Raw genomic sequence first — 24,733 nt, forward strand, 5'->3', positions numbered from 1 at the left:
AAAATTAGAATGTGGTAGAAAAAGCTGTGGTCTGGAGAATCATGAAACTTAAGCTAAGTTCAGCAACTAATTTTGTGGCCTTAAGCAAACCACTAAATGTCAAGTCAAAAAGTATTTCATAAGTACTTAATTATATGCCAAGCACTGTTCTGAGTGTTGAGGGTACAAATAAAAGCAAAATTGCTGGTGGGAGTTTTGAATTGACCCAATCATTCTAGAGGACAATTCAGAACCGTGCCCAAAGGGATCTAAAATTGTGCATGCCTTTTGATCCATCAGTGCCATTACTAGGTCTGTATCCCAACGAGATAATAAAAAAAGGGGAAAGGGTCTATCTGTACAAAAATATTTATAGCAACCCTTTTGGTGGTAGCAAAGAATTGGAAATTAAGGGGATGTCCATCAATTGGGGAATAGCTGGACAAATTGTGGCATATGGTGGTGATGGAATACAATTGTGCTGTAAGAAATGATGAACAGGATGATTTCAGAAAGAACTGGAAAGGCCTAAATGAACTAATGTAGAATGAAATAAGCTGAGCCAGGAGAACATTGTCCACAGTAACAATAATATTGTGGAATAATCAATGGTGAAAGACAGCTTCTCTCATCAATACAATGATCCAAGGCAATTCTGAGGGACTTATAAAAAAGAATGCTATCTACCTGCATAGAAACAACTATTGAAGTCCGAATATAGGTCAAAAACATAAGCTTTTTCACTCTAGTTTATTTGGGTTTTTATTTTGGAGTTTGGGGTTTATATGAGCACTCTCTTACAAAAATGAAAAATATGGAAATCTATTTTGCATGATAAGGCATGTATAACCCAGATTGAATTGCTTACCAGCTCCAGGAAGGGGGAAGGAAGAGAGGGAGGGAGAAAATTTGGATCATAATTTCAGAAAACTTATCTGGAAAATTGTTATTCCATGTAACTGGTAAAATAAAACATCTTTACAAAAAATAAAATAATAAAATAAAACATTTTAATAGGAAAAAAATAAAATCAAAAAGATTGTTCCTGCTTTAGGAGCTCTATGCAGGGGGTGGGGAAGGAAGACAATACATAAAAGGAAGCTGGAAAGGAAAGATGTGTGGGGAAAGGTACCCTCATGAGGGCAGGGTAGCAAAGGACAGGCACTGAAGTATGGCTAGTATGAGGCCTTCCTCATATTGGAGGTTATGGGACAACACACCGAGGAGAGAAGGGGCAGAGGGGGAAGGCAGCTGAAGCATGGTGGTAAACCTGGAGAATGTACTTTGCTTTCTTCAGTTGTAACATGAGACAATTGAGCAATATGATCCCTGCAGGCCCAACCAACTCTATAGTGTCACAATTTAATGAATTTCTTCACTCCCCTCTGATTTTCCCTGGATTATTTTTTAAATGGGAGAGGAATGGCAGAAGGGATTAGCATCTGAACCTGACCTAGTAATCTCTAATATGATCACTTTCAATAATAATTAACAGCAACAAAACTTAACAGTACCAAATTCATTTAGAATCTAGGTTTTCTAAAAATATTCATGGAATCACATACAATCTCTAGTTGGAGAAGGTATCAAAAAAAAAGGGGGGGGGGTATCTAGTTCAATCCAGACCTGAACAAGTATTCTCTCTACTAAATATTTGACAAGTGGTCATGCAGCCTTGTTTCAGAAAGTTCTTGTTAGAGACCTGATACCATCACACCATTAGTTCAGGTTCAATTTTGGGATGAAATGAGGCATTTGTAAGTCATTAAAAACCTAATTAAAGGAGGTTCCTTAGCCCTGCTATGGCAAGGACATGCAACAAGGCTACAGGGGCACCTATTATCTATGGACTCTCCTCTCCCTTTCCTTCCCTCCCCCAGGCTCCATTTGGAAATGTGCCTGGTAAGCAGGGCAGGGTATGGTGACTCATGTGTTATTTTTTCTTTTACGATACCAATTTTAAGTAGATTTTATTCCCTGGGACAAGAATTGTATTTCTACTTGTTAACAGTGCTGATAAAGTGCAATATGGTTCACTTGTCTCCCTCTATTCAGCATACTCAGATTGATACAGTAGCTCAATTATTGTTTTTAAACTGCCACTGCTTTGGCTACAAATTTGAGCCCTTCAGTTTTTAAAAAGCTGCATGGAATGCTCTCTCTTTGGGTGTGTTTAGTCAGTCTCTTCAAAGGCAGGTACCGAAGAAGCACCTCTGGATGCACAGGCTTCACCCTCTGGGAACCTACCAGGTGCACTCTGATACAACTTGGGAAAGATGGCGTTGCTGACCTCCAATTCTTTTTGCTGATGCTCAGATGTTCCTTTCTCAGCAGTCTGGTTATCTAGTCAGTTGATTATTCTGTTACATTCGTCAAGGATCTTCTTTTTGTCTTTATCTCCAGTTTTGCCTTGGAGTTTCTCATCCTCCACTATAGCCTTCATGCTGAAAGTATAAAATTCAAGTGAATTCTTGGAAGAAACCTTGTCTCTTCTTCTTCAGTTTTATAATTCTCAGCTATAATTTTGATGGACCATATGCTCAGTCTTCTTTGCTCAATTAACCTTTGTCATTGGGGATGGTGAGCTCATTCCCTTTGCCTGTGCTCTTTCTTATTCACAGTAGATACACTGAAAATGTCATTATATGAATTTCGAAGGTTACTTCAATCTGGGAACACCCTTAGGGACAAGGAAAATTCCTTTGAGCTCAAACTTGCCAAGCAGGTTGTTATCCTTCTTTCACTGTTCTCTCACCTTCATCAACCTTAAATAAACACAGCAGGCTGGTTGTCTGAGTAGCTGTTAAAGGTCTGTTCGGTAGGAATGATGGTATTGAACATGATCAGAATTGTCCTAACTCTACTAGCAGTTTCAGCATCAGTAAGGAATGACATCCCAAAGCAGCAAGTTCTAAACTTTCTCATATTTAGTCCCCAAACAAGATGACAACCTGGACCATAACTAACAGCCTCAATAGGATTGATATTCTCTGTTTAGCTCATTGCCACTGAAGTTTGCTCTTCCTACAGAAGTTTTTGGATCTTGGGGATATGATTATTAACTAACTACCAAGACAATATCATGAAGCTGTTACTTGTTTAGTTCAGCATCACTTAAGCCTTTTCCATGGAGTCCAGTGTTACATAGAAAAAGTCAGCACTAAGCTCTTTGCAATGTGCATAGGTGATAGAAGTGCTGAGGTCCTTCATAAGGAGAATCAATCTCAGGGCAGCTCAGTGAATAATAAACCAGGTCTGGAAATGGGAGGTCCTGGGTTCAAATCTGTGTTCAGATACTTCCTGCCTTTGTGGTCCCGGGCAAGTCACTTAAGCCCATTTGTCCAGCCCTTACCACTCTTCTAACTTGGAACCAATCAATTCAAAGTATTTGATTCCAAGGTGGAAGGTAAGGATTTACCAAAAAAAAAGGGAGTCAATATTAATATTGGCCTGGGTACTAGAAGAGAAAGAATAGGCTTTGCATGTTCAAAAGTAGTGCCTAGTGGGCTGATAACCCTCTTGTTCTCACAGATATACTTTTTTGTGCTTTTGCTTGAACTCAGCAATGAAATAAGTGATCATGGAATTTTCAAAGTTCTAGCTCCTAGTGAGTGACCCTTACTGTGGATCTGATTTCAAAAATGCCATTTTCAATAGTAAGAATGGAGACATTAAAAGGGCTACCTCTAAGATCAAAGATCAACACATTTCTGTTAGCACCAATCTTTTTGTCGAAGCAATAAACAGAAGTAGCAGTGGTTGCCTCACTGATGATCTGGAGCACAGTGAGACCATTGATGGGTCCAGCATCTTTGGTAGCTTGATATTGTAGATTATCAAAGTAGGCTGGTGCTGTGACCCCAATATTTGTAAGTCTTCCCACGAGAAGCTCTAACAATTTCTTTCATCTTGGTCAAGCCATAGAAGAGTGTTCTAGATAGAAGCTTTTGGTCTCCCCTCTGTACTACACTGAAACGTCAGGCTTGTCTGAGTCATTTGTCAGCATGAGAGGCTGATGCTTTGTTCCTGGCTCTGTATGAACTGTATCATCTAATCTGCAACCAATCAGATGTTTGGCATCAAAGACGGTGTTGGTGGGGTTCTTTGCAACTTGATTTTTTGTAGCATCATTGATTAAATATTCTGTGTTGGTGAAGGCAACATTGCTTGAGATGGTCCTATTTTCTTGGTTATTAGCAATGATCTTCACTTTTCTGTGTTAGAAGATTCCTACACAGGAATAAATGGTGCTAAGAACAATGCCAACTGCAGGCCCCTTTGACAGGATGCTGGGGTGTCAGGATCATTGCTGACTGATGAAGAGTAAGAAGGGTTGCTGCTGGAAGGAGTAAGGCCTCCCACTTCTTTAGAGATTCATCAAGTCAGAGGAGCCTGGACTCCATGAGGGACTTTTATGGTCTTAGGTGAAAAAGAATCTGCATCAGGTGAGGCAGAAGCAAATCAGGTCTCAGGATAGCTTTGTCTCAGCTTTTAGAGAAAAACTAATCCCCGTTGTGGGTGGAGTGGGATGGTAGCCATTGGTCCTACTGTACCTCTAGTGAAGTACCTCTAATACCACTAAGTCCAAAGTCAATTCTATTTGTACTTTGCAACAATTCTAACTATTAGGAAGTTCTTAATTATATCAAGTTTTTGTTTTGTAACTCTCATTCATCCCTCTTAGTTCTGCCCTTTGGGGCCAAGAAGAACAGACCAGATCTTTTTTCTACATGAAGCTATTTAAATACTTGAACACAGCTATCATTTACCCCCACCATACCTCCAAATCTCCTCTTCCAAGGCTAAATTGATTCTCCTCTAATGTGATCATGGAGCTCAATACTCATCAGTTTTTCAATGACTTTATTAACAATTGGCACTCAAATCCAAAACCAAAACCAAAAACCAAAACTTAAGATATGATCAGAATAAAATAGAGCTCTCACCTCTTCAGATGTGACCTATCTATGCCTCCCATAACACAGCAGATCATAACATGAATCTTTTTGGTAACTATCACATACACTGTTGACTTATACATACTAAGCTGGCAGGCTACTGAAATACTCATATCTTCTTCAGGTGAACTACTGGCTAACCACACCTCACTTCATGTTAGGGGCAGCCCTTACCAGCGAAACCCATCTTTCAAGAGAACTGGAAGTAGCTTTAAATCAGCTAACTCATTTAGGGGACAGCAAGTAACTGAGATTTAGTTAGACATATTTAATTTTCCCATCTAATAGGCATGTCCAAACCCTCCACTGGGAGATGCTTTCTAAATTTTCCCCCAAAAGGTTCTGTAACATTTTAAAATACCCATTAAAGGTTATCAAATTGATCAGGAAGCAATGCTCTACAAATACCTTCTTAAATTTAAAAATAGATTTTGATGCCTTTTCTTTTTCCATTATATTAATTCCTGAATATACCACTTTCAACTCTCTTAAACATTCAGGTATTACACGTAACAAAGTTTTAAAAATGTAATGTGAAGGCCTCTCTCCCCCTATAAAGCATGCTCAGTTACCATTCCCAGTTCTAGGTTAACTTGTTGAAGGGGGAGGGGGGAGGCAGGGGAGTAAGAGGGTTATTTCCAGTCAAATCTGATTCAGGTTTTCATCTCAAAGGTCCAGCCCTTTGAGGGAACAGTCCCTTACTGGCTGCTGAGTTAGAAGAGCTGCTGATTCAGTGGATGTACAAAAGTAAGCTATTACCCTTACCCCTTTATTTTCCTCTCTGGCCTAGAAGTCTGTGAACTATTTCAAGATGCAGTAAGAGATGGGCAGCTAGGCAGCACAGTGGATAGAGCTCTAGATCTGGAGTGGGGAAGACCCAGTTTCAAACCTAACTTCATATACTTCCTAGCTGGACAAGTCACTTAACCCCCTTTCCTTGCCCTTACCTCTCTTCTGCCTTAGAATCCATTCTGGTATTGATTCTGAGACAGGAAGTAAGGGTTTCAAAAATAAAGATGCAGCCAGAGAGTCCAATGGGGGGGAGGGACAATTGTCCCTGCCTTCCCCTAACCAAATGTCCTTCCTCCACTAGATTTTGCTGGCTGCTTTCATTTCTTTGTATATATTCATTCCTTATGCGAATGAGTATCCTGATCTGTATTTGTTCTGTACTGAGAGTGTCATTAAGAATTTAAAAAGTCTAAGGAAGCCTCTGTTTCAGAGAGGTTAGCCACTGACAAGAAAGAGGCTAGTATAAGCTCTTTGGTAAGAGAGTTGTAAAGACAGTGCTCAAGTCAGGTGAAATGTAAAATACTTAGTTAGCAGTTCTGCAAACTATGTTTTGATGAAGTTTAAATATTAGCTTCCCAGTGGATTGTAACAATAGTCAAAAATTGTGACCATATTTTATTTTGATTATTCTTTCATAATGCATTCTGATTCTCTTATGTTTAGCATTTCTTTGTGTGTAGAAATAAATGATCTGTTCTATAACTTGATTGTTTTGTGCTTTGAGTACCTCTTATTTTTCCTTTGGGCAGACCAAGACACATCATAATCAATTTACTATAATTAAAATTGTCCCCTAAAGAGCTTGGTTGTGGGACTTGTTAAGCCAATGAGTGGGAGAAAAAGGAGACCACCTTTTGCCAGAGGCTAGTCATGTAAGGATTAAATCTCATCCAAAGCATATGACTGGATATAGGATGGGGAGAGGCAAGGATCCCATTCCTTGTGGGTTCAGCCAAGTGGTGCCTCAATGTTAGGGAAAAAAAATCAATTAGCAACACCAACCAAAACACTGACCCTAAGCAAATCACTAAACCTCACAATAAATACCTGAGGCAACTCTATAAAATAATGTTTCCTCATTAGCAGGAAAAGTGTTTCACTGGGAGCTCCCTATAACCAATGACCTTAAAGAACAAAACAAAATATGATCCAAACAGACATTTACACTCTATAAAATGGAATTGTCTTTCAAGTCTTTTGGTAATTCATGTGCTTGTCCTCAGAGCAGATGGGAATATGCCCAGAACTACTCCAGAAACTTCTACAAATTCTAATAACATGATGATTCAATTTGGGGGCTTTTGGGGATGACCAAGAGACTGCTTCCAGCCATCTGGTAACCTGGCACTGAAAGGACTTTTATTTTAGAATAACATGCTAAACCTAGTGTGATCTCTTGATCCTTCCCTTTGTTGGGCAAAGGAGGTGCTGGGTACATCCTCTGTTAAAGAAGAGCTGTCAATTCATCTCTGTTGGCAACAACTTTCCCACATGGTAAGTAGAGCTCTTATCCCCTTTAAATGGGGCTGGGGAAGCAACTGGAAGTGCTTATTTCCTCACCCCTAGACTCAAAATAGGTGAACTTTCCCCTGAGACCCTGCTGGCCATTTCTGCTTTGCTTCTCTTCCTAAGTGACTGAGCTTCAACCTCTAGGGGAGCCTGGAGGATTGCAAGCAACCTTTTGAGTTTGAAGGATCTAGAGGTCTTGTGTCCTATGCAAAGAGATGACCATCACAGCATGAACTGGCAGATAAAGGAGCGATTGACTGCTGAAGCAGCCAAGCATGAAGTTCAGAGAAATGATGAGATCCTATAGAGCCAAGGTGAAATATAAAATGCCTAATTAGCAATTCTGAAAACTGCTTTCTGTGTTGATGAAGCTGGTGCTTAAAACCAGCCACCAGTACATACATACTGAATGTTGTAAAGAAATGTTTCATAGAATTTTAAAGGAGGAAGCAACCTTGGAGATCATCTATTATCATTACGTGATATGAAGTATTTAAAAGCAATCATTATTCTAAAAAGTTAATATGTCACATTAATGGGCTATTACAGAGATCCTGAGATTTTTAATAATGACTACAATTGAATTAGTTAATTCTGACACTTAATCCAAAAGGAAAGTGATTTTATTTTGACAGGCAAGAAATGAAATTTCGCGTGGTATAATATAGAAAGCTTAGGTTTAGAGGTGTAATAAGACTTTTCTTTTATGTATGTTAAAGGTCATAAAGCAGAACACAAGAGGCTGTTTTATAAGAGACTTAATCAAGAGAAAAATCTATGCTTATCCATAAACTTGCCTAAGTAGCATTAGGAAGTTGATTAGGTAGGCTAATGGGCTTGATGTCTCTATAAATGACAGATAGCCATGTTAAAAAGAAAAGTGCTCACTTTTCATATTTGAAAACATGAAAATAGTATTTTAGTTAACAAAAATTTTCTTTTTAAAAATTTTCTGGATATTTTAAATTTCCTTTCCTGTTTTTAGTGTCTTTGTTAGTATAAAAAGGAACAAGATAATCATCAAATAAATCCAAACTTGTACCTGAAACTCCAAAAACAGCTGATATAAACATAAAAGTAAACATTTTATCAATTCTAATAAAACAAAAAAATTCTAAAAAAGTTGTTACTATAGTCACTTGTCTTAAGATGTTTATTTCTTCAATATACTTAATACTGTAGTTTCCCACTTGAAAATTTTAATTTAGGCAATTTCATCTCTATGGACCTTAGTTTTCTCATTTGTAAAATGAAAATTAGATGCTTTCTAAAGTACCTTTCAGTTTTAGCAATCTAACTTGTCAGGTCCTCTCTCCCCTCCGTATATTCAAATAAACTATCTTTTTCCCTGGAATGGACTGCTCCTCTCCGCACCCATGCCCTCCTTTGGGAATTCTTCCTTTCTTTTAAGACCTAGGTCAGTTGTTACTTTAGACATTAAGCTCCCTTGACCTCAGCTCCCAGAAGAATCTCCCTCTAATTTCTCCTCCACCTGCACTAAGTTTTTTTTTTTAAACTAAGACAGGGATGGAAGAGACCCATTTTCATTTCCATATGTATTTTTAAAACTACTCTCTCTCTCTCTCTCTCTCTCTCTCTCTGCCCCTTATTTTCTCTCTTAGTAACAACTCTAAGACAGAAGAGCAAGGGCTAGAGAACTGGAGTTAAGTGACTTGCCCAGGATTACACAGCTAGGAAGTATCAGAGGCCAAATTTGGACCCAGCTCTAGGCCTGGTACTTTATCCACTGTGCAACCTAACTGCCCTTTCATATCGCGTTTTCTGCAAGAGGCTTTCCTGCAAGTTTCTCGCTAAGGCTGGTGTCTTCCCTTCAGAGATTACCTTCTATGCTGTATATATCTTGTATACCTCATTATTTCCACATTGTTTCATCTATTACAATGCGAGATCCTGGAGGATAGGGCTATTTTTGCCTTTCTTTGCATCTCTAGCACTCAGCACAGTGCCCAGCAAACAGGAAGTATTTAATAAATCTTTGGTGGCTGACAGACAAAAATGGAAAAGGTGACATAACTTGCTTAATCACATAGTAGCAGAACCAGCATTTGAACCTACTTCCATTCTCTGACTCCAAATACAGCATTATTTCCATGGTACCACATTGGCACAAGTTTTGTATTTGTCTTATCCTTCCCACTTCCAAGTGCTGGACATCCCTTCAGTTTGCACTTCTTGGTCACCACAAAAAGAAGTGCTATAATTCTCTTTATATAGGCCCATTTCTATTACCTTTGATCTCTTTGGGATGCAGATCTAATAGTAGTATTGCTAGGTCAAAGGGTATGCACATTTCATGGCTCTTTCTGCTTTCCAGAATGGTTGAACCAATTCATAGTTCTGCCAACAGCCAATTCTTCCATATCTCCTCCAACATTTATCATTTTCCTTTTTGTCTTATTGGCCAGTCTGATAGGTGTGAAGTCCTACCTCAGGGCTGTTTTAATTTGCATTTCTCCAATTAACAGGAATTTGATTAGAACATAAATTACTTTAGGGCTGGAACTCGATTTGGACACTGAGGACCTAGATTTAAATTCTGACTGCTACTATGTGACTTGGGATCTCTAGCTGAGTCTCAGCTGCCCTATCTATAAATGAGGTATTTGGACTCGATGATCTCCAAGGCCCTTCCTGACCTAAGTCCACAGTCTTGTGAACTATCATTTTTCATTTTGCTATACCTTAAAGGGTGCCCAATAAATGTTGGCTGAGATGAAGATGTGTTGAATTAAAGTTTACTTCATTTAGAGTCCCCCTGACCACTTTTACTAGATTTAGAAAGGTTCTCATAGTACCGGGCATGGTTCTTTGCATGCATATTCATAAGAGTGACCAACAGCCTATTTGGCCCCCTGGGGGTGATCCTGTTTTTCAGAGTTATCACATATGCTTTGTATACAGCCATACATGACTCACATTGAAAGTTCTGTATCATGAGAAATTTAACTCTCAAATGCTCTCAGATTGTCCCAAACTACCGAGTTTATGTCTTATGAGCTGTCTCAAGAAAGCATGGCCAGCATTCATCATCCTGGGAAAAAAAAGGTGCTAACAGCAGAGTTTTTACAAAAGTATCTGACAAGTTAAAACAACAACAACAATGAAACTACCTTAAAGCTTAATAGAAAGAACAGTGGAAAGAATACTGACTCTGGGAGTCCCTAAATTCAAATATGACTTCTGATGCTTATTATTATATAATCCTTGGGCAAGTCATTTATCTTCCTTGGGCCTCAATTTCTTTTCTACATAAAAAAAAGAAGGGCTTCTTTCCAGACCCAGTTTCATGAGACTGAGTTGTGTGTTCGAGGTGTAATTTTTTGGGGGGACTCTCACTTCTTAAATGGAGAAATAAGGGTTGAAGGCAGAAAGGAAAAGGTTGATGAAAATGGCTTCCCTCACTACTCCCTCCTTTAGTGCCTGAATGACTTGAGGGAGACAAAATGGAGATCTCCCCTCAGTGAAGGCTTGCCCCAAGATGGCTGTGCTGGCCCTCAAGGGTGGCCAGGAAGTCTTCTCTACAAGGAGAGGAATGTGGGACCTCAATCCAGATATGTGCTGCTTTGGGGCGCTCACAAGCCTCCCCCTCATGTCTTCTTGAAAACTGGCAACAAGATGGAGTCTGCCAATGGCTTACTCTCTAGATGTAAATAAATGAGATTGAATTCACTGACTGCTTGTTAGATTTAATTGTTGATTGGGGCAAAGGGTTGAGGTTGCCCTAAATCTCTTTCCTAATAAAACCCATTACAGTGGGTAGGTCACAGTTTCTTTGGATCTGAAATATAATAGATTTGCTTCAATACCTTGATGAATCTTCCACACAAATAAAATAAGTGCTAGTAGGATGGAAAGGAAAGGGATTGAATTAGGGGGAAATCTGTAGGTTATTCTCAGATAAAGGCTTGGTATAAAAGGTTTATAGACCAAAAGTCATCTCCCAATAGCTGGGTGGCAAAAGGATTTGAATAGATTTTCAGAGAATTGCAAACTATTAACATTCATATTAAAGTCTGCTCTGAATCACTAATAATAAGACATGCAAATCAAAACAACCCTAAGGTTTCACCCTTTACCCTATACTCAGCAGTGGCTTTAGGCATTTAACAATTGTGGGACCCTAGGCATTTCACTTCATCCTTCTGTGCCTCAGTTTCCTCAAATATAAAATGGAGATAATGATAACACCATCTCTCAGGGTTGTTGAGGGGACAAAATGAGAAAAATATCTGTAAAAAGCACTGAGCACAGTGCCTGGCACATAGTAGATGCTCTATAAATGCTTATTCTCTTCCCCTTCCTTCTCCTAAGTGATTTGCCCAGGGTGCCACAGCTATTAGGCAAATGGAACAGGATTTGATTTCATTTTGATCTTGATTCTAACTCCAGCACTCTAGCCACTATGCCATGATGGATCAGGGGAAGACTTCTCTATGTAAAATTACTCAGTGTCTATATTTGTAATAGTAAAGAATTGTATAAAGCCTACATGTCCAGAAATGGAAAAATAGCTGAATAAATTGTCATATATCGATACAATAGAATGTTAACTTATCAAAAATGATGAATAGGAAGAACATAAATAAATATAAAAAGAAATATGAAATCAAGCAGAATTAAGAAAGTATCAGAAAAATATACATGCCATAATTATATGAAATATAACAACAAATATAGTACAAGAGAAAAGATAAATACATAAGATATTATTGTTAGAGTTCAAACACATGTAGGCATTTCTTTAATCAAAACAAATGCTGGGTTAATGCTTATCTATACTTTTTGTCTTTATTTTGTTGATGTTGTTTAAAATAAAATGAAAAAATTAAAATTAAATTTTAAAAATTAAATTTCTCTGTCTAGAAGACCAGAGGGTTATATTAGTATCAGAGCTCTCTACAATCCCTTCTGGCTTTAAAATCCTTTAATCCTAAATGACATTAAACTTTGTCTTAAAACATCTAAAATAGGAGCTTCCAGGGAGTGCAAATTGCATCTTTTACAATAGTATTGTTGATTTTGGGCAGAGAGACTAGGTTCATTCAATCTTTGAAAACTATTGAGAATAGCATGTTCATGGCTCGTGTTTTGCCTTCACCTAGAAATGTCTGAAAATATCTGAATTCAGTTCATTTCTAGGATATTTGAGTCAGTCTATATGCTATAAACAAAGGCAATCCATAAACATTTCAAACATCAACTTTTATTAGCAAAAAATATATAAAGACCAAAATGGAGTTTGAATTGGAATCTAGTAAAAAAGAACAAACTTCTAATAACAATAGCAAGGTCTCAGTAACATTGTTAGGGTTAGAGCAATTTTTTTTTGGTTGTTGATGACAGCTGGCATCTTCAAATAAGTAGCCAGATAGACTAAAAAATTAAATTAAAATAAAATAAAATAGCAGCTAGCATTTATAGAGTACCTACTATGTGCCAAATATTTAGCTAAGATTTTTCAAGTATCTTATTTGATCTTTACAACAACCCTATTGAGATTGGTGCTATTATCCCCATTTTACAGATGAATGAGGAAATAAAAGCAAACAGATATTAAGAGGCTTGCCCATGCTCACACAGCTAATAAACATTTGCTGCTGAATTGAAACTCAGTTCTTCCTGACTCCAGTTATAGTACTCCATCCACTGCACTAATTCTCAGTCCTGGTCCTTTATATCACCAGCTTCCATTCATGATCTTGTCCCACTTGGTCTAGGAATTTAGCGAAATGCAGGAACCCTTTATGCACTGCTGCCCATCTTCATTCCAGCTCAGCCTTGCTTATGGGCTTCTTGCCCTTGGAGTAGAGACAGTTATTGCTTGTGTTTGCCATTCCTCCAGAAGTTTTTTCAGGTAGTTTAGTTGTTTGGGTAGTTTATCTCCCTTCTTCTAGTCTACATTTTCCTCTAAGTCATCAGGGATCTCTGTGCATCCTCCCTTGTGGTGGCTCCCAGCATTCTGGGAAATGTAATATTTACTCTACTCCAATTAACACCCTTCTGACTATGGGATGATGAAGGGAGAAGAAAAACTCTGACTACTACACAAATAAAATGTTTTCAGTATTGTAAATGTTAACATTAGGTGATTCACCGATATACAGCAATATTGCCATCAGAAGAAGATTAAAGTGATATGTCAGAGCTTTAATTTCCCTCACTCAATTATTTTGCTTTTTGTTTCTTTACAAAAAAAACAAGGGGGCAGCTGGGTAGCTCAGTGGATTGAGAGTCAGACCTAGATATGGGAGGTCCTAGGTTTAAATCTGGCCTCAGACACTTCCCAGCTGTGTGACCCTGGGCAAGTCACTTAACCCCCATTGCCTAGCTCTTACCACTCTTCTGCCTTTGAGTCAATACACAGTATTGATTCCAAGAAGGAAGGTAAGGGTTTTAATAAAAACAAACAAAAAAAAAACAACTTTTACCTTCTCCCTTAGAATCAGTACTAAGTATTGGTTCCAAGGCAGAAAAGTAATAAGGGCTAGGCAATGGGAGTTAAGTGACTTGTCCAGGGTTACACAGCTAAGTACCTGAGGCTAGATTTGAATCCAAGACCTCTCATCTCTAGGTCTGGCTTTTTATCAGATATACTTTCCTCTTTGTTATATAGATGTGTGTTATGGGATATGAGCATTTCTAGAATGCTGCCTCATCTATATGACAAAAGGAAAGTTATCTGAGTGAGATAAACCTAATAATGTTTTAATTTGAATGTCAAATTCTTCAATTCTAGAACCTCTCCAAAAATGGAAGGAATTATATTAGAAGATAATAAAGACCTCCCCATCACTGGGGATATTTCAGAGAAGTCTTGTTGGGATGGTTGAAGTAGGGAATCCTGTTCAAATATGTACTGGACTACATGACACCTGTTTCCTTCAAAATTTCCCTTGACTATTTATTTAGCCATATAGCACTAAGGGGATAAGGATAATGCAAGGGTATATGTCTATAAATGTTAGAACAAGGATTGAGAATACAGACTCCTAACTTAAAATCAGTAATAGTTGAAGTCATTGTCATGCAAGTGTGGAGAGGTTTATTTCAGAGGTACCACGTCCAAACAAAAAGCTAGATGGGTACCCAAAATAACTAACAGAGGATCAAAGAGTCTCACAGACTTGACCTGAGTTGTTTGCCCAAATCTATGCTGTTTGGTTACATAAAAAGATCCAATTCCTATCCTCCAGGAATTTGCAATCCAGCGGAGTCTGATAAAACCCAATTTATATTTGTCCATGTAACCTTGCTTCTATCCAAGCCTGGGGCAGTTTGCATGAGGGATAGCCCTGTAAGTTGTGATGAACATGGGAATGTGACTCCTGATTGGCTGAAAGAATGTTGAGAAATGTTACATGAATAGAGAAGGAGCCCAATTCAGTTCATCAGCTATTTGGACAGAGGTCCTTAAGAGATAAGGGCTGTGGGGGCTACTAGGTGGCTACGTGGATTGAGAGCTAAGCCTAGAGGATTCTTGGAGTGGTACCAGTTTTCCCTGCTACTAAGCCACCATCCTGGCTACACCTCAAGAGCTAGGTCTAGAGACTGGAGATCCAGGATTCAAATTTGGCCTCAGACACTTTCTTGTTGTGTGACCCTGATCTTCTGCCTTGGAACCAATACACAATATCAGTTCTAAGACAGAAGGTCAGGATTTAAAAAGAGAGACAAGGGCTGAGAGAGAGGAAAGGAACTAGCTTTTGAATGGCCACCAGTAGGGAGGGAGTCAGGAGCCTTCACCACTACTCCTATTTTTTATCTTTTTTTTATATGTTGTCTTCCCATCATTAGATTGTAAGATCTGTAAGAGAGAGAAATCTGGAAACTTTGGGAATAAGCTTGGAAGAGCTACAAGAATCTGGTAAGCAGCGAAAGATGGATGGGCAAAAAGGAACTTGAACCTTGAAGGGAGAAAAATTGCTGATCCAGGCAGTTGAAACTGACTCTTGGCTGAGAGTACCAGAGCAGGGGGTTTTGGACTCTGACTGAATCTCAAAGTCTTTCTCTCCCTGAATTCCTGATCCCAGATCTTCCCAAACCCCAGCCAGTGGATAAGGACTTCAAGAGACAAGCAATCCACAAAGAAGATCTCTACAACTCCCTTTGAACCTTGAACTTGGGGACACTTGCTATGCCAGCCAAGAAACCAGGGTTTCTCAACTCTGAACCCTCGGAGGTTCAGGTTATCAGACCTGAGCTGCCTAACTTTAAGGAGGAGTGTTAATTAGATAGGGACCCCCTCTCCATCTTTCTCTCTTGAATCTCAATCCTTACCCTTCATCAGCCCTGTCCCTTTCCTGCTTCCCTTGAATAAACTCAGTTATTGGGATCCAGAACTGACTCCAGCTTTATTAGAAGACAGCCTGAATTGAGGGGGGAGAGAAGTGGTCTCTCTATCTTCAGAAGAAAGAGGCTTAACATCTGAAACCTTTCAACAAAGATCCTAGAGAGCCTGGCAAGTAGGAAATGAAGGCAGCCATAGTGAGGGGGTCTTGTCAGAGAGGGCTGAGGGGGGAAAGACAAAATCCATTCTCCTTCAATCCTCTGGCTAAATATCTCCTCTCACTGTCCATGCCTAGAAGAAAGAAGACTCCATTCCCCTTTCACCCTTTTTTCCTTTAGTATAAATCTCCCCCCTCTTTCTTCCCCTTTATTACAACTCCTTGAGGGTAAGGACTGTCTTCTGCCTTTTTTTGTATCTATGGCTTATCACAGTGCTTGGCATATAATATGTATTTAATAAATGTTGATTTGGTCATGGCTTTCTTTGATAAAGAAATTTACTAGCTATTCATGATGGCTTTTTGTATAAAGTGGTAGGAAAAGGTTAAGATACAAATATAAGTCATGAGCTACCCTCTTGGCTTGAGAGAGATGCAAGTTTTCATTCTGAACTCTGGCTTGTATCCTTAAGAGATATTTGTGGGTGACAGAGAAATATAATTCTAGTCCCAAACCCTTCTTGGCAACAGCAGGAGATCTTGCCTATTGTCTGTAGTCTTGGACTCTACCAACCCCTGTTCCCCCACACTCCAGGTAGTGTAGGAATTAAAATTAGGGGTTTGACAAAAATATATGAAAATTATCAATAATATGGTGGTCACCAATTTAAAATATTACAGCTCAAGTCAAAATGACTTTCAATAATTTTTATTTACAAAATGAGTAGAGTGAAAGCAGAGAAGTACAAAAAGAGGATAGAGAAGATATATAGCCCTAGTATTAAATATTGCTCCAGTGCTCCACTCATCCCAGCATGACTTGTTAACCCTCAATCAGAATTAATCTCTCTCCAGAAGTCAGGAAAGGAAAGCCAGATCTATTCACTCACCCAAGTTCCCTCCCAAGAGGCAGTTTGAGCTGAAGACAACTTGTTGAGGATGACTCCTGAAGCCAACCTCTAGCCCCAGAAATGCAGGACTTTTAAGTGACTTCTTGTCCCCTTCCCCTCTTCACAGGGGCCAATCAAAGCTTTCAAATTGTCTAGCACTGCCCAGAGGGCAGTGTCTTTCAGGATCCATTTCTCATCCTCTAGAGGTGTAAACTCTTATCAAAAGGATTAGCAATTTCCTGACTGATTGAGTTGTTACCCAAGTTAGCAAATGACTTGCAAACACTCTTACTTAGTGTCTGATGAGGTACTAAGCAGGGGTACTTAAGTTAGTGTGAATCAAGTGTTAACTCAAAATAGACAAAGAGAATAAAGAATTCCTTTTCACAGTAGGCTAGTGATATAGGCATAGGCTGCCTCCTCCAAAAGTGGGCTACAACTCAGGTCATATCCAGCTGTGAGGATGTCTAGGTTCACAACAAAATCTACTTCCCTAATTGCTCTTAAAAGAAAAGGTAACCCACTCAGTTTATTCCTGCCAGTTTAGCTTCTATATACACTGGCTGAGTAACCCCAGATAAGCTCTTAATGTCCTTGGCATATTTCTAAGAGTATAAGCTGCAGAGAAGGTGCTGATGTGTATTTGTAGAGGGCTCTTCCTTATCTTTGAGTTACCTACATCAGTGGAATCATGACTACAGTTCCTATCCCTAGTCTGCATAATGGAAAGGAAAAGGCTCTCCTTTGACATTATTCTAACTAGAAAAAAAACAAAAACAAAAAAATGACAACTATCCCAGATGAGCAGCAGTGGCATCCTACAATTTAATACAATTTAACTCCTCCTACTGTTTAATTCAATTTCACTGAGTATAGTTCAATTACATTTGTTTCAACATTTATTAGGGTTTTATTATGTGAAAGTCACTGTGCCACATCCTGGAGGCACAAAAATGAAAAATTACTCAGTTTCTTGCCCTTGAAGAACTTAATCAATTAAATTAGAAAATCCTATTTATTAAATGTACATTGTGGAAGGCAATTTGATACATGCTGGATATACAAAAATAAAACAGACCCTCCCCTCAAGGAACTTGTATTCTATTGGGAGATAGGCAGCCAGATAGAACATGTGCACAGATAAATATAGGATGTCCCAAATAATGAAATTTAAGCAGCTTAAATTGCACTAAACTTTGGGACACCTTGTAGTATACAAAATGCCAAAAAGTGCCAAAGAAGAGATAGAGACATAGTGACCTAACTGAAATTTGGGGAGGGAGAGAACACTTAGGGATCAGGAGGAAAGATTTGGAAAGATTTCACAGAAAAGAAAAAAAACTCAGCTGGGTGAGAGGTTAGGGTTTGAACCAAGATTCTTAGCAGTAGGAAGAGAAAGGAGAGGACTGTATAGAGTAGTCCTCCTTTCTAGGCAATTTTTTTCTTAAAGGAATTGAGACATGCCTCAAGATTTGGTTGGCTCTGGGGAGACTAAGAAGTCAGATGTCATCAAAAACAACAGCAGAACCTGAAGTGGATTAAGGGGACTCTTGGATACTTGCCTGGTGCATATCTGTGTTCAACTGAATCAACTCAAGGGGTTCTCAATGCCTATCCTTTTTGAATATCTTTCACCTATGGCTAATTAAATCTCCTTTTGAGAACTGGTTAACCATTGAATGATCTATGATTGCCTCCTTTTGTTCCACTTTCCAACAAACTGGCCCCTGACCTCAGTTAAGTGAGGTCATAGGTAGTTAAGTGAGGGATGGGTAGGACATGACAGCTGATTGGACTGTGACAAGAGAAACAGAATGACATCTACTTACCCTGGATGTTCCTGGGTCTCAAGCTCACACCTTGAGATTTACAATTTATGCCTCCTTGATGCTATCTTTTTCCTTTAAGAAAATATGGAGGTTCTCAGGATGCTCAATTTAGGTAAGTAGTCTGTATATATGTAGGTACAGAGAGTTTTCCTCTATATAGAAGCACTTGTCTTTATGGAGACACTGGAGGTGGAAAGGCAAATACTCCAAGCCCATTGGGACTAGCTAATGATTACAATCTCTGCATACAGTACCAGGTGACCACAAACCAGGTTCAGGTATTGTCAAGTGGATAAGTGGTATCCTGTGAATATGGCAATAAATTTCTGCTTTCTGGAGGAGTGGCCTCTGAGACCAAGGAAACAGAACTGCAGGATTGTTGGATTGGAGAGTGACCCTCTGACTGTATTGTATTCTCCATATTCATACTCCCAAGGAGATAAACTTAAAAGAGTCCTTCACTATCCTGCCTCACTAGAATCTTTAGATAAGATTAACTACAGAGAAAATATCCAACTGAACATTTTTGGCAATTTCCAGGGCCCCCACCATTAACACTTCTCCCCTGAATCACCTAATATCCTGTACCTATTACCTAACCTCCCAATAAGGAAAGTGACTATCACCTGATAGACTCCTTTGCCACAAGTAATATCCCTAAGGCTGTCCAAAACCCTCTGTGTGTGTATATCTCTTTGTTCCAGCCCTTGCAATCCACTTGTCAACTGCTCATCAGTTGATGTTCATTAAAATCTTTAATTTCTAGTTTGGCCTTTTGGTTTATTGACCTCCACTCAAAGGGACAAAGGTGAGAGGAATTACTCTTGGTTGAGGAATTCCCCAACGGTACTCTAAATACATTCACTTAGACCATCTATCTGAACATCTGCCTGTGTACTGGGAAGTGTTCTCAGCCCCCTTGTACTTGCTTGGGTTTTTCCTTCCTCTCCTCTTCTCTTCTCTCCTTTCCTTCCTCTCCTCTTTCTTTCTCTTTCGTGTCTCCTCATCTTGACCAGGCTGGAAGTATAGTGGCCACTCATTGGCCAGTCCCACTACTAAATGGCCTGAAACCTTTGACTTGTTCTGTTTCTGACAGGGTAAAATGAGTTTACTCCCTGTGATCAATATCAGAACCTTGAAATCAAAAGAGGACCCATTCAATAGGTTGATCCTGACACTCATGAGCTCAGTAGAGAAGGAAAATTATTCTATCTAGATGATTTAAGTTTGAATATCAATCCCAATCCATTTCTTTTAAAAAGACCCAAGTTGCTTTTTTTTCCTATCCACCTTCCAATAGAGAAAAGTCAGGAAAGGGTTTTTAGACCAGAAAAATATTTATTTCTTAATATTTTCCATAGGATTAAAAAGGAGAATTTGAATATGCTTTTATTTGCTTCTGGTGTCTTATTAAGCAGATATTTAAAGGATTCAAGGTAAGGGGCTATCCTAAACTTCTGCCATGGGTAGACACTACTTATCATATACCCCTTCCCAAAACTGGAATACTGTACCTGCTTAGAACATTGCCTACTTCTTTGCCCTCTGCTTTTGCTGAGCTTCACTAACTAGACTGTGTATTATCTCTAGAGCTGTAGTCTCACCAGCATTTCAAAAATTGCCATCTCCAACCTAGGCATGCTTGGGGAGGGTTCCCCTATTTCATAGGCAGAATGACCTCCATTTAGTACTCTTAGGAGGACTCACTGTTCATTCTGTGTTTCTCTCCAACATGTCTAAAGCAGTCATTGCAAAGTAGGCATGTGTCTACTTAAAAGTCCATCTCAATATGACATTAACCTTACATAATTCCCTTTACTTAACAGTTCTAGGCAGTTAATGTCAGGCTCTACATTTTTCACCCTTACCTACTACCTAGACTTTAGAAAATTGTAAAAGCAAGGACCCAAGCTTACAGATGCAAGTCAGGCCATGCTGGGAGCCATCAGGGCACGATGCCTTGACTGAGTCATGCATGGTAACTAAGGAGGCCACAGAGTGGCCTTTGGCAAGATGTGATTGCCCGCTCAGTCCCCCTTACATGACCTCTCTCATCAATATCCCTTATTTATGAAATTGACATGATTATTAATCCCCTTAGTCTTAGAAGGAATAATGCAAGAGCAAAATACCTGTACCCTAATTCCCCAAAACATCACCAAAAGATCAGACCCTCAAACCCAATCCAAAAGACTATCATGGGTTAACTTTTACTTAGGTACATAATCCCCAGTGAAACCGCAACTACAAGCCAAGCCCAGGACTTTCCCACTCACAGAAACCTATTCTCATGGAGCCAACACATAAATCAATCATAAGGGCCCATACAAAATGTACAAGTACATCAAGTTTCAATATGCCTCTATGACTCGACACAAATCAGTAACTCAGAAACTCCCTAGTAAAACCCTGAAAAATGATCAGTCTAATATTAAATTTGAATTATGTTCCCAGTACCCCTTAACCTCAAGGATATGATTGTTGAATTGTCTTTTAAGAACTGTTGATTAATTATTCCATTTATTAAAAGTAATAAGTAAATTTCCTTGATTGTTTGAAAGCTCAAAACTTCTCACAGGGTAATGAGAAAATTAAGCCACCTGTAATGAAATTATTTAGCTTGTAGGCTGTCTGTAATCACAATATAAGAATATATAATGTTAATAAAGTGATTTGTTAAAAGTTAATGTATCACTTTTCCAATTATCTCCATTTAGACATGTATGTTAGGTAATGTATCTGTGTGCCTAGAAAATGGGCATAAAAATAAAAACCAAGCCTGGGGATGGCAGAGCAGCTATCTGATGCAAAGCATTCCCATGGCCATAAAGATACAGCTGTCTTCCATTTGTTATTTTTTGACTGATCGTTTGCCATCTGTCGGGAATCCCTGGAGTTGTGAGTGAGGCTGGACCTTGCCTGTGACAAGGCCAGTCATGGCTACCTATTATTGCTTTCCACCTGGAAAAACTATGTGGGAGGGCACTGGGATTCAGAGTCATACCCAGTATTATTCACTATCAAATTGTATTTGTTGATGAACTGCTTGATTTCTATAAGCACTGGAAAGACCTATATGAACTGATATGGAGGGAAATGAGCAGAACCAGAACATTATTTTACACAGTAACTAAAACATTATGATCAAATGTAATAGACTTTGCTACTAACAGCAATGCATTGATTCAGGACAATACCAAGGGACTTATAAGAAAGAATGCTATCCACATCTAGAGAAAGAACTCTGGGAGAAGAAAAGAAGAAGAAAATATATGATTTATCACTTGTTAATATGGATATATTATTTGGGGCTTTGGTTTTAAAAGGTTACTCCATTACAAAAATGAACAATATGGAAATAAGTTTTGAATGATAATACATGCATAACCCAATGGAATTGCTTGTTGACTCCAGGAGGAGGGAAGAGAAGAAGGGAAGGAGAGAACATGAATCATATAATCATGAAAAAATATTTCTTAAAATAATAAAATTATTTATTTTATTACTAATTACTAATACTAAAATTTTTTAATTAAAGAAATTTATATTCCTTCCTACCACAAATAGGACAATCTCTCTATTCTAGGGTCTTCCAAACTTACAAGTTCTATATTCATCATGTCTTTCTTGAACCTTAGTCACTTTTCCTCCAACATATCCATTAATTCACTTTTCTTCCAGACAATTTTATTAACTGATTATTCAGATTCCATTTTACATAAACACACCCAGATTTTACAACATTCACTAAATAACTGATTCATGTTCCTTCATAAACCTGTTACACCAAACCCCAAATGTTGAGGTATGGATTGACACTTCAGGAAAAGCTCAAGGGGGTTAATACAGCATTCCTAGCCACCCTTCCCCTTAACAGCTGCCAAAATTTCTCTTTTCTTTTCCAATCTCCTTTGCACAAATATAACTTCCACAGAGCTGTCTACCTCCTTCATCCCATGGGATTCTTAGCTTTAATAACAGATGACTTTTAAGAAGTGAACTTCTTAGACTCTTTCATCTCCTTTAAAGCTCAATTGGTGAACTATTTATTATATAAGAAGCCTTTCTTAATTCCCTCCAGCTGCTGGTGCCTTCCTTACCCTCCCTACCCCCTTTATTTGGATATAATATATAATCATATAACAACATGTAACATTAAAATAACGCCATGCACAATGTTAAGCTCCAAATAGGTGCTTAACAAATTCCTGATTGATTGATGAATGGAGATGACTGTTAACAACATGTGTGGGGCTACAAACTACATTAGGGATTACCCATACCTACTTGAAAGAAGATGAAGATAGATCAGTCAGTTTCCATCAGCATTTGTGTACTCGAGTCTGGCCAACCTATCTGTCTCTTGGGAGAAGTGCAGTGGCACATAGGGGAGAGAGTAGGGGAGTAAACAGAGCAGAGCTCTCAGAAATTACAGCAGCTCAGCTGTGGGGGCCTGGGTTTTCCCCTCCTATTCTTCTTGCTATTGTTGCTGTGCTTCCCTAGAAGGCAGGCAGGAGCTCCTGTGACATGTCTCTCTTCCTCCAGGTGTCTCTGTGGTCTATGCTCAGGGCTGGTGCTCAAGAGCCAGGAAAGTGCTTGCATTTTCAATTGAGAGGTGGGGGTGGGAGGGTTGATTTTTGCTGGTTAAACGAAATAAAATTTAATTTTAAAAAAGTAAGAACAAGAGATTTGAGTAGTGACATAACCTAGAAATTCAGCCTGAGCCATGTATTTACTGAATTTAACATCCCATCAACAGGAAAGGTTACAAAGTGGTAACAGAGCGATTGGATTCTTTGTGATGGTGACCTTGGGCAGACAAGCCTCCTACATGAACAATACAGTCACTCTTTCACTTCTCTCTTGGCTCTATCCCTAACTCTCCAGACTTCTCCAGCTTTCTCCAGGAGTCTTCTCATCTTGAAACATCCCTCCAATCCTTCAGGCTTTCCTCAACAGGTGAGTTCCTCCTCAGAATCTCCATTTGAGGAAATGCCTCAGTTAACCAAGCTCACTCCTTCACTCCTGACTCTCAAGACTTGAGCTTTCATGGATTGATTGCCTCAAACCCACCTCTTCCCTTTCCAGCTTCCTTTTATGTGCTGTCTGTCCTTAGTAGAATGTAAATTCCTTTCTTGTTTGTGCAGTCCGTTCTGCCATGAAGTTTGTTTTGAAAACATGAACATGTTCTAACTCAATTGCTATATTAGAAGATAATTTGAGCATAATACCAATTTTGATTTGGTTGTGCAGGATTTCATCCATGAGACACAGCAAGACAAAAAGTTGCCTTCAGCTGCAGAAGAGAAGACCAGAGGACAATAAGCCACACCCATCCACTTCTGTGGTTATCAACTTTCCTTTAGATCTCCCATAACCTTCTTCCTACTGCTTCACAATATAACTCATAAGCTGCCAACCTCCCACAAGCAAATTTCAGGTCTTCTTCAAGGGAAAGTGCCATATCTAGTGATATTTATTATATATGTTTGGCTATGATTGAAGGCCCTTGCCCCTTGCCCCTACCTTCTGTAATATCCCAGCTCTGGATCTTTCCTCTCATCTGTAGCTATCTGTCAATTTTGCCAGTCTGGACTATGTAGGAACCAGTTCTCCTACTAAGCTGCAGCCTAAGCCCCTAGACACTGCCACTATTTTATTTTTTGTTCTTCAGTCACTTCAGTCGTGTCTGACTCCTCATGACCCCATTTGAGGCTTTCTTGGCAAAGATACTGGAGTGGTTTACAATTTCCTTCTCCAGCTCATTTTACAGTTAACAGGATTAAGAGACTTCCCCAAGGTCACATAGTTAGTAAGTGTCTGAGACAGGATTTGAACTCTGGAATAAGAGTCTTCCTGACTCCTGGCCCAGCTATTCTATACATGCCACACCCAGCTACTGTTATTATTGACTGTATTAACTGTAATTTTTATGTATTGCTTAACCATTTGACCTGGAAAAAACTGTCACTATTTTTATTATGTTCCCAAATATTTTTCCCATAAGCCCTGGTGTTTTTTTTTTAAAACAATATTTTATTTGGTTATTTCAAAACATTATTTATTGTAGACAAAGACCTGGTGGTTTTTATCATGCAATTTTGCAGTGTTTCTTAGGGAGGGAGAGAATAAGCATTTATTAAGTATCTACTAGGGGTAGTTAAGTATCTTAGTAGATAGAGCACCAGGTGTGAAATTTAGATTACTCCACCTTACTTAGATCTTACTTTATGGAGAAGATGAAATTGTAATCTCCTGATTGAACAATGAAGGTACTTAATTCTTACTTTATAGTGAAGCTAGAACTTTAA

The 24,733-nt window shown here is 38.8% G+C and overlaps 1 protein-coding gene across 1 annotated transcript in view; it reads right to left on the reverse strand.

The window, feature by feature from the left end:
- Positions 1-22,956, reverse strand: part of LRBA (LPS responsive beige-like anchor protein) — an 854,371-nt gene extending 831,415 nt beyond the window's left edge. Inside the window, exon 1 of the mRNA XM_056803808.1 lies at positions 22,710-22,956. The gene's annotated coding sequence lies outside the window, so the exon portion shown is untranslated. The remainder of the gene's footprint in view (positions 1-22,709) is intronic.
- Between the last annotated feature and the right edge of the window lie 1,777 nt (positions 22,957-24,733).

Source organism: Monodelphis domestica, chromosome 6, assembly GCF_027887165.1.
Source record: "Monodelphis domestica isolate mMonDom1 chromosome 6, mMonDom1.pri, whole genome shotgun sequence".
Classification (NCBI taxonomy): domain Eukaryota; kingdom Metazoa; phylum Chordata; class Mammalia; order Didelphimorphia; family Didelphidae; genus Monodelphis; species Monodelphis domestica.